Source organism: Pelecanus crispus, chromosome 13 (assembly GCF_030463565.1).
Source record: "Pelecanus crispus isolate bPelCri1 chromosome 13, bPelCri1.pri, whole genome shotgun sequence".
Taxonomy (NCBI): Eukaryota; Metazoa; Chordata; class Aves; order Pelecaniformes; family Pelecanidae; genus Pelecanus; species Pelecanus crispus.
The window spans coordinates 1043057-1054091 of NC_134655.1; positions in this window are offsets into that span (position 1 = coordinate 1043057).

An 11035-nucleotide genomic window follows, 5' to 3' on the forward strand; every position below is an offset into this window, starting at 1 on the left:
CAAAGGGAATTTCAGTTTAAGGGAGAGACGCTCCTGGGATCAGAGGGACACCTGGGGATGAAGTTTCACCTCTAGACTGAAGAGCAGAGGGATGAGACTTGGGAAGGTTTGAGCTCTGCCCCAGAGCACTGGGGAAAGCTTTCCCGCCCTGCCAAGCACAGCTGGCCCTGTCTGACTCCCTTGGACCACCAAAACCAGAGCGAGATGGATGCTGGGACAGGACAGCTTGTGGGTAAAGCATTAAGTGCAGATCTCACCAGGTCCAGAGCACCAGCACGGTGATTCCTGTCGGCTCCACCAGCCCCGTCTGCATGCTCCCTGCCAGCCAGGGAAAGCACCCAGCCTGTGCATCCCGCCCGCCAAAGCACATCCCACCCCTGTGCCGTGGTCAGCCCGATGCTGACCTTGCCATCCCTTTACCCTTCCTTTCTCTAGCTGTCTCCTTCCAAATTAATATGCCTGTAATTACTTTTCCCCCATTGGTCCTCGTTTTGCTACATCCATCCCAAATTTAGTATTCCTGACACCATTACCTGGGCACTCTCAGCTTTCGCTGGTATTGCCAATTCGGTTTTACCTAGGCAATAGTGACCTTGCAAGCCTGCTCCCCAAGAGGTCCCCAGTGCTCCACACACTTATCTGAGAAGTTCAGTTGTTTCTCATTTCTCCCCGCCTCGGCCACAGTGAAACCCAGCTGCACCTTGCGCACCCGCTCCGAGTTTTGATGCTCCTCCCGCTGTAATCCATCGTGTCCGCTATTTCAGCAGTTTTCTATGCCCTGGCTGGCTGCTCAGCCTTAGGCTGGAGCCTAGGCAGTGACTCCATCACTGCAGCCCCAGCAGGCAGGACAGACAAGGACAGTGACCTTTAAGGCAAGTGGAGCTTGCGAGCTCAGTACAAACTCCATGCCAAGCAAAACTTTTTGGCTTGGAGTTTTATTTTTCTATTAAGGGGGAGGCTGCTCCCACTCAGACTCTGCCTTTCATGTTGTTTTGTGGCCAACTGTGCATTTTCATTTTTAAGTTAACTTCTCTTTCTCTCTCTGCCCAGCAGAGTGAAAGTTCTCTGTTCGCATCTGCTTGGTTCCTCAGCTCAGGCCCGGGTATTTGTGAGCTCGTATCACACGTCCATTAGCATTTTGTCATCACAGTGAAGGGCTGCTGCATTCTGCATGCGGTTTGCGTGAGCTTGCAACACCTGAGAAGCTAACAGCAACCAAAAGCAGTGCAAAGGCATAGGTGCAAGACACGAGAAGGAAAATGCCATTTGTGAAAAGGAAGAACAACTCTGTCCTTTCCCCAGGGATGTTCCATCTCTGGAGCAGCACCCTTCTTGGGTAACCCTTGGCAGCAGCAATGGATGCATCAATGTGCAACAGCAACGTTTGGGGTGACTGTTCACCCAAAGGTATCTTCAGAAAGACACTAAAGGACAAATCTTTCATTCTCGAGGCAGATATTTCATTTGCTTTCAGGAAGGATGAGCTGCCGTAGATGAGTGTTGCCCACCCACTGCTCCCACCATGACCCCATCACCCATATCCACCTCTTCATTTGACTGCTCCAAAGAGTCATTTTTATCAGTCAGGCCACTCTGGCCACATTAATCCTTCCAGGTTGCTGGAAGGAAACTTTAAAAACACATTCTCCGCTTACTCTTAGATAAACAAAATGAAAAACTGAGGCAGGTTTCTGCTAGTGCTTAACTCCTTTCACAAGAATTTTAAAAGCTTTTCCACCACTTGTGTTGCACCCTGCACCCTTTGAGGGGCTGGAAGAGACCGAACAGCAAATACAGCAGCACAAATGTGTAAATATTGGCTGTGAAGAGGAGTTTGCACAGCCATCGCTTCGGGCCAGCGCAGCATATTGTGGTTGGAAAGAGATAAGAAGAGCAGGCAACCACCAGCAGACATGAAACTCAGGCCGCAGGCTGTCTGAAAGCACAACCCCAGGTCCTTCACTCTTCCAAATACCATGCTGCTGCAACCCCAAAGTCACAAAGGGATGATAGTCGGTCTCTGCTAGAGGTCAGAAGTGTGTGGATGAAAAAGTAAATTGCATTTTCTAGTCAAAATCAACATCCCTGTTGCAGACAGCAGCCGGACACCCCTCCACCCCCAGCAGGACCAAGCCCAGGATGCAGCAAGCACATGCATGGCGCAGCTGATGGCTGCTCACCCCCTTCTGCGGTCCCCAGGCTGGAGGAGACAAACTGCCACCCACCTACAGTCAAAGGCAATGGGGAAAGGCTCATGAGTCCTGCCCACAAAACTACTGATCTGGACAGTAGCATGCTGGGGCATTCCGGGCAAGGAGAGGGCTTTGCTGTGGCCATGGTGCTCCTGGCTGTCACCAATACTCGTGTAGGTGCTCAGCAGAGGTGTCTGCGCAGAGCTTTGCATATGGCTGGGGTTTCCTGGAATTCTCCGCCTAGGATGAAATGAAAGAAAAAAAAGCAATCAGTAAAAAGGAGTCAGGTTCACCTGGTCCGTCCCAGTGAAGAAGGTGTTGTCTGGAGACCCAGCTCTGGGAAACCAGCTGACAGCAAGCTCTTCCAGCCTGCTCACATGCGAAGAGGTGCAGCTCAAAGCCTTGGCAGACAACCGTAATCTTGACTGTGCTGTGTTCATCACTTTAAATCAGCTCAGGTAGCCATGATATGCATCCCATAGGCTCTGAACAACCCCTGTACAAGGGACAACTGTGACACTTTTTTCCTCTCTAAACAAAAAATGTAGCCGAATCCCAGAACGACAGAATAGCTGAGGTTGGCAGGAACTTCTGGAGATGAACCAGTCCAAGCCTCTGCTCACGCAGGGGCATCTAGAGCAGGTTGCCCAGGACTGTGTCTGGGTCTGGTTGTTCAGCCAGTTTTCAACCCACAAAACTGGTAAATCCACTTATCTAACCCATACTTTGTCAGCTTCTCTATGAGGATGCTATGGGAGGTGGTATCAAAAACCTTACTAAAGTCAAGGTAGACAACACCCACTGCTCTCCCCTTGTCCACCAAGCCAGTCACCTTATTGCAGAAGGCTATCAGGTTGGTTAAGCAGGATTTCTCATTCAGAAATCCATGCTGACTCCTCCTGATCACCTTCTTATCCTTCATGTGCTGGGAAATGGTTCCCAGGATTAGCTGCTCCATCACCTGCCCAGGGATTGAGATGCAGCTCACTGCCCTGTAGTTCCTTGGGTCCTCCTTCTTGCCCCTTTCTGAGGATAGGAGCTCTCCTCCAGTCTTCAGAAACCTCTCCCAGTTGCCACAACCTTTCAAAGATTATCGAGAGTGGCCTCGCAATGCTGGCAGCCAGCTCCCTCAGGACTCGTGGGTGCATCCTCTCAGGGCCCATTGGCATGTCCAGTTTGCTGAAGTGCTGCCTAACCTGATCCTCTCCCACCGAGGGAGTCCTCCTTGCTGAGGACTTTCTCCGGGCCCTTGGATTGCTGAGGGCCGCTTACTGGTAAAAACTGAGGTGAAGAAGGCATTGGGTGCCTGGGCCCCTGTCCTTTGTCACCAGGTCCCCCACCCATTCAGCAGCAGTCTCGAAGGATGATATTCAGCCACATGAGCCTGGGATGGATTGAAACGTGGAAGAATAAATTATGACAAGCAGCAAGGCCGTTGAGAGGACCAATGTGCCACTTGAAGTCTTTAAAATACAAGGCTACACGTGTCCAGCGGGAGGAAGCTTGCTCTGAGATGCAGCCAGCAAGCACCTGAGGTCTGCAAGCACCGAGCCATTTGCATCCACAAGGAAAGCCACACTGACCTTTAAGAGCTTCAAAGAGCAAGCAGAGAAGGGTCTGGGAGACAAAGCCCTGCGAAGAAGCTGGTCAGAGAAGGAGATGAAAAGGCAGAGGCAGCTGATAAGGCTGCAGCTGGGGTTAGAGACAGGCACGGCGTAGACGAAAACCAAATGTTTTCTGTGGTGGGAGCTCAGGGTGAGCAAAGAGGTGGAGAGGAGAAGGTAGAAACAGGGAAGCATGAAAAGCATCATGGAGCAAATGTGGCCAGCCTTGTCTCCTCTCACTTTCATTTTTTCCCCCCCATTAATTTCTGCAGTTTCCTCTCCATTTTGCATGCAGCGTGCTCTCCCTCCTGCAGAGGCGAGGCCCTAGCTGTAACCTTGCAGGACGAGCTGTGGGCTTGCTGCGAGGACTTCACGGCCGCTCAGCTGTGTGAGGCTGAGAAAGCGTAGGGTCTGCTTTCTCCTCCCCCCAGCTAAACTTGCAGTCTACCAAAGAAGCGTGAAGCTTCAACAGCACGATGCCACAAATGCAGTTATGCCGTTAGCATATTGGCCAGCATCGAGGACAGCTCTAGGCAAGCCTCATCAGCACAAAACCACGCGTAATTAGTACTAAATGCAGCATCTTGCCTGCCACCAGCAGACACCGGCCTCTCTCCAGAGGTGCATGGATGTCCCAGGCTGCCTGAAGGGAAGAGCAGGCGCTGGTGGCAGGGATGCATGGGCTGAAGCGAATATACCAAAGCCTGGGAGCTCCCGAGCAGGCAGGTAATAGAAGAGACCGATTTTCCTGGTTGGCGCACTTAGCAAATGACATGCACATCACACAACGGACAAAAAAAATGAGCGCAAGTGGCACTTCGCTTCCAGAATCAGGCACTGAAGTTCCTGTTAAACCCATCACCCCAAATCCTGGACCTCCAGTCCAGCCAGACGACAGCCTTCCCCCTAATCATGCCTGAGACAGGCTGAGCGTGGCAGAAATTGAATTTTAGCTCGAAACAAGAGGGGGAAAAGAGCAAGTGAGTTTCCAGAAAGAAACTAAGCCCAGTCTTCCCATGGGCACGCTAAAGCAAAAGTGAAAACTGCAGATCTTCTGTGCAATGTCCAGGAAGCTGCTGCAATTGCCCGTTAGCTCTAGATGAGCTCACCCAGACCTCACCGCTCCCTTCCTCTCCATGCCGCCGCCAGCTCGCCTGGCCAGAGGGGCCAGCCCCGCTGCACGGTCCTTCCTGCCAGGGCAGCGACTCCAGCCCCAGAGAGGTGCCTTTCAAAAGCTGGTGCTAGTTATTGATGGGGAATAAACCTAAAGAGACAGCAGGTTTCAGCCCTGGGAAAAGGGTCGTTCACAGAAGCGGCTCCAACGATGCTGAGCGGGGTCAGCAAGGCACAAGCATCACGTACGCCTTCGTGCTACGACTCGCAAGCCCCACACCAGCGTCCTGCTCGGAGTTAAGCCTCGTACCACAAGCACTTCGTATACAGAAACACGCCAGCCCATCAGGCGAATTTTGCTAGACAGCTCCGTTTTCCAAGTCCAAAATAAAATCCATACTAAAGTGACCTGCCAATTTGGCACAACAGCTCGGCAGCGGGGGAATCTCCCAGGCTGTGCTCCTTTATCTGTCTGGCCCTATGTATTTTCTCACAGAGCCACAGCAGTTGATCTGTATCAAACATACTCGGTTCCTCTTCCTCTCGAGTTCCCAACCTTACCAAAAAGCAGAAGGATAAAGCAAAATCCTGGAAACTCTTGCAAAACTTCACTTCCCGCTGGTTTCAGCCTACCTCAGGCATAATTAGGGAGAGATCCGTCTTTCCACTCAGTGCTGAAGCATAATTTCATTCCAAGAGAGAAGTTGCTATCACCTAGCTGGTTGCTTAAACCAAATCCCATTTTTATATTCCCAGCAGCCTGTCAGCAGCGCACGAAGCATCAAAAGTTTCCCTTAGCTGAACTCACTGTTAAGGAAGACTCGTGGTCATAGCTTACCTCATTTCTGTAGCTCAAGAAAACGTCCGAACCGAGATCAGCCCACAGCTCCTGCAGTAACACCAAACCTGAGTCCCACAGGGAGGGTTTAATCTCCCCACGAAGTGCAGGTGCATACTACAGATGTCTGTCGGGGTTCGGCCCCAGCCCCAGCTCAGCACCACGCAGCCGCTCACTCAGTCCCCCTGCCCCGATGGGATGGGATGGGGGAGAGAATCGGAGGAGTGAGAGTGAGAAACACTCCTGGGCTGAGATAAAAACAGGTTAATAATGGAAATAAAGTAAAATAGTAATGATAATAGTAACAGTATAATAATGATAATAATAATAATGATACCCAAAGCAAGTGATGCCCAATGCGATTGCTCCCCACCCGCCGACCGATGCCCAGCCCGTCCCCGAGCAGCGATCGCTGCTCCCCGGCCAACCCCCCCAGTTTCCATACTGCCCATGACGCCGTATGGTATGGAACGGCCCTTGGGGCAGTTGGGGTCAGCTGGCCTGGCTGTGCCCCCTCCCAGCTCCTTGTGCCCCTGGCAGAGCAGGGGAAGCTGAAAAACCCTTGACTGGCATAAGCGGCACTGAGCAACAACTAAACCATCAGCGTGTGATCAGCGTTCTTCTCATCTTAAATCCAAACCACAGCACTGTGCCTGCTACTAGGAAGAAAATTAACTCTATCCCAGCCCAAACCAGGACAACATCCAAACAAACCAGCAGCTCACGGCATGTGCAGCTTCACGGCGACAAGTCTTCCTCTCCCTCTGCAGCCATTTGGCACCACAGGGTGCGAGGCAACCGGAGGTGACACCTGGGTACCGCTGTGCAAAACAGACGAGGAGAATGCAAGGGTAGGGGAGATACGGGACAGTCTGTGCATGCCCTGCAGCAGCTAAAAAGCTTTGCTGCAGACTCACAGATCTGCAGAGGGTCAGGGCTCGCTCCTGCCTCTTGGTGTTACCTTCTGGGAAGCAGCAGCTCAGCCTGCCGTGTTTCCGTAGCATGGGCTGGGCTCCCTGGGGTGTTTTCTCCAGGAGGCAGAGGCTGCTCTGGGAGACATGGGTGCTGGTAACGGGGCAGTTGTGTTTCTGGGCGATTAGTGGATACACGAATTCAGTTCTAGGACTTCATTTTGCTCCAGGGCTGAGATTATTTTGTGACTTACCAGGCACTGGGGGAGACCAAGAGGTTATTCTGCTGACCCTTTCAATGGGCTCTGTGCCTGCTGGCAGGCGCTGAGGGCCAGGTCTGTGTCCTGAGCAGCCCTCCCTTGCCCTTGCACGCTCCCCAGGGATGGCCTTTCCAAAGTCCTTCAGCAGTGGGACAGAGACAGACCCCCCAGCTCTGCCAGCAAGGCAGTCCATACGTGCTTTAGCCGGAGAGTGAAAGTCATATTTCCTGTGTACTTATCTGCTACTTCTTCACATTTTTAGTACTTTCATGTCTCCTGCTACTTAAGGGCTCACAACCACAGCAGTAGATCTCTCTTTACCTAATGCATTTTCAGCTTTTGTGGCTTCACTGAACCACAAAAGGCTTTTGCTTTCTGGAGCAAAGCTCTGCCATCACGAATGCCAGCAGGGCTTTCCAAGAGCAGAGCAGCCAGGCCACGAGGCAGGTCTTCCACCGGTGCCAGGAGAGGGGGGCTGGAGAACACTCAGCTGGAGGTGCAGGTGAGCAGCAAGTCAAAGCTGCGTGTGCCACTGCATGTCTCCCTCCAGAAAAAGGTTTCTTCCCTCGCTAACAGCAGACAGGAGCGTTGGAGGCAGCCTCCAGTGCTGCTGCAGGCGTTGGGTGTTCTTTCCTCCCTGCTGGAGGGAAGAAGGCAGGAGGGAAGGTGCAGCCTCCTTGTGCTTGGCGCTTTGAACATCATCTTCAGCATCATCCCTCTTGAACATCCTCCCAGCCGATGGAGGAGCACCCAAAAAGGGAGAGAGGCAGCAGCAGCAGCATCCGTGCCCTGCCCAAGGGAGTCCTGCCCCGCAGCCTGGCCATCACTGCCTGCACCGACAGCGGCTGCGGTTGGGAGATGCCAAGAGCTCTCCTCCTTTTGTAGCATCCATTTATTACTGATGGGGCCCCATGTTTTGGTACACACTAACTGTCTTTCCGTGAAACCCAGGGGGAAACAAAACCAATTTATGCCCTCACTGCATTTTAAAGATGCCTGAAAATGCTGGCGCTGCTGGGGGAGACATGGCCTTTTAATTTTAAACTAGAATTACACAGCTCAGCCTTCTTCCACCCATGCACACAGTTTTGAGGAAACAGCATTATGTGCCAGGAGATCCATTATACAGAAAACCCCATCTCCTTGTGCTTCAAAGGGACATTTCAAAACAACAGTGAAGGAACCTGTTGCCCTGGGATCCCGAGGCCAAGCAAATTTCATTGTAGGAAGAGTCTGCTCAACAATTACTTGGCAGTCTTACAAAAAATAAGGACAACTTTTCGGGTCAAAGGATCTTCATAAATTCTTTTAATATGACAAGACTATCGGTAGTGAACCTGGAACACATGATTAAATTCCATTTAATGCTCTCCATTACCCCTCAAATTAAGATGAGTCTATGGAAGCAAGCTTCCCACAGACAGCCTGTTGATTTGCCTTTGCCTTAGGCATCTTTCTCTTACACTGGGTGTCTTTGTACTCCCAGGAAGTCTCACGCAGCAACTAAAACCAGCTCATCCCTCGAATTCAAGAGAGACTGCAATTTGAGACAAACTAATGCATTTCCATACTCTGTTGCTCCAAATCCTTTACAGCCTAGGGTCAGTGTGCGGAGCTGCTGGAGGGGGAGCACCAAGGGTGCAGCATCAGCAGAGACAGCATCAGTGACAAAAACATCCTCTTTGCTTTAAGGCATGACTACCTTCTGCAAAGCTCCCGCTTGAGGCAGCTCCCAGAGTCAAACGAGGAGATTGTAGGATCTAGGGTTCTGTCCTGGTGGACCAGGAGCAGTTATGGATGTGTATACGACCTCTGGGGCCGGGCTCAGCTGTGGCTGTTCAAAGCTGTCTCCAATTCTGGCATAAACGGTTGCCATGTCCCTCATCGCGGTGCTTTCCATGTGGGACTCCTCCGCACTCGAGACCTAGAGCAGTACAAAGGAAACGCCAAAGATGAGAGCCTTCTCCAGAGGCTGTGCTGGGATCAGGAGGGGTCCAGAGCTACTGTCTGCACTCAATGAGGAGTTGGCAGAGGCAGGAGCTACGTAAAGCCCAGGCGGCTTTACCCACGGTAGCGGTGGGGGAACATTGGTCCCAGCTCCCCCACCCCATGGATGCAAAACTGGCTGAACCCGTCAGGTGCACCGGAGGGTGACATCTACTTTGCCCAAGGACCTCTCAGACAAAACAGACACAGCCTGCAGAGCGGATGGGAGAGCTCGATGGACACTGGAAACAGGGATGAAAACCTTTGCTGATGTTAACATGAAATTAATTACTACTCTACCCTTAATTGGTTTAGTGGTGGACTTGGTAGTGTTAGGTTAATGGTTGGACTGGATGATCTTCAAGGTCTTGTCCAACCTAAATGATTCTATAAGTCTATAAGTTTTGTCGTGGTTTCCAGACCAGAGAGCACAGGGTGGAGAACCTAACCTCGACCTTGGTTATTTTCACTGGGGGGGGGGGGGGGGGGGGGGGGGGGGGGGGGGAAGAAAAAAGAAAAAAAAAAAAAAATCACAAAACCCTCTTTGTGTGGAAACATCTGTAGGCTGGTAGGATCTGCAAGACATGCTCTCTGGAGTACTCCGATTCCCAAAGAAGTGCTTTTACATAAATTCATGAGACTGGGAAGCAAGGAGGGATGATTATCTGCACTTCTCTCTGCATTTAACCATTCTGCATTTTCCCTGCTGCTGCTAGCCAAAGCCGTCCCAAAGCTGCTCAGCCACGAAGGTGAGGTTCATGTTGAGGTAAGGTTCATGCTGGTCTGGGGTCTGACTGGGAGGGAGGTGGAGGGGAAGTGTGCAGCTAGGGAAAGGGCAGGCACTTTGCAGCCTTCCCTTACAATATTGAATTAACTTCCTAATTTTATGTCCAGCAGCCGATTCCTGCAGCTCAGTAAATCTTATTCAAGCCAGCGGTTAGCAGTTACCCAGCTGCCTGTGCCCAAGAGCTTTCAGATTTTCCCCTGTACCTGCTGTTTAGCGATTCTCCTCTTCTGCTGCTGAGCTGCACCTAGGAAAAAAAGAGAGTTTTATTATCTGGCAGGCACACTGATGGTTTGCACCTTCCTCTCTGCCAGCGCTGGAGAACCAGGATTACTCTCTTGGCACTTTCACCAGGGGGGTGATGTGGATTTTGCCTTTAAGATGGAGGTTCCTGTAACTACTTTCTCTAACTGCAAGCAAAATCTCCCCCTTGGAAAGAAATGAATTTGTTTCCTGACAAAGGCATCTTCAGGCATGAAGGTTTTGAAGACATCAGTGATGGAAGCTGTGGAGGTATACACCTTGCTGGCTTATTTGAAAGTGGAAACGCCCCAAGGTATTCTCCTCAGCTGGAGTTTTAAAATAACTACAACAGAATAGTCATGGCCACACTTAAAGAATGCATTTCAGAGCCCATGAAATTGTACCTTTGTTACAGACTAGATACGTTGCAGTATCTTGATTCTGGTCTCATCACCAAAAGGTCTGAGCTCTCCAGAAAACCACCTCCAGAGACCCGTGCTGTGCTTCCGCTTCGTTAAGCTGCATTACGAACTTGAAATGCATTCAAGCAACTCACGACTGGAAGGAGGTGGCACGTTGGAGAGGTGCTCTTACAGAAGGAATAATTTTGGTGTGAAGAGGCAGCTCCTGAGCCCACCACTACCTTTAACACCCAAGAATACACCTGGGCGAGCTGGAGGATGCAACCTGGAAGGGTAAAAAGCAGGAGCAGATCCACTCACCGTGGCGCCGTATGCAGCAGAAGAGCAGGAATAGCAGCAGCAGTAGGAAGACTGAAGAACAAATTCCAATTACATAGTAGTGGTTGTGGGTTTTTTCCATGGTACCTGCTGTTTGACAGAAAACTGGTGGTATAAGTGTTTTCTAAACAAGTAATTGCAGTGGTTTCGACACATTTCCAAGAGCATTCCTGCAGATTACAGCAGTCTCCTCGGGATCAGAGAGCAGCACGAGGAGCTGGAGAGCAGCACTACGCACACACAGGTCAAAGGAAATACTGCGTTGCAAAAAGCCCACCTACATCTACAGCTCAAGTATTAACGTTCAGGTGCTCCATACAACAATTTGTACCGAACCCATGCCAGATACTGCCACGGGGGTTAT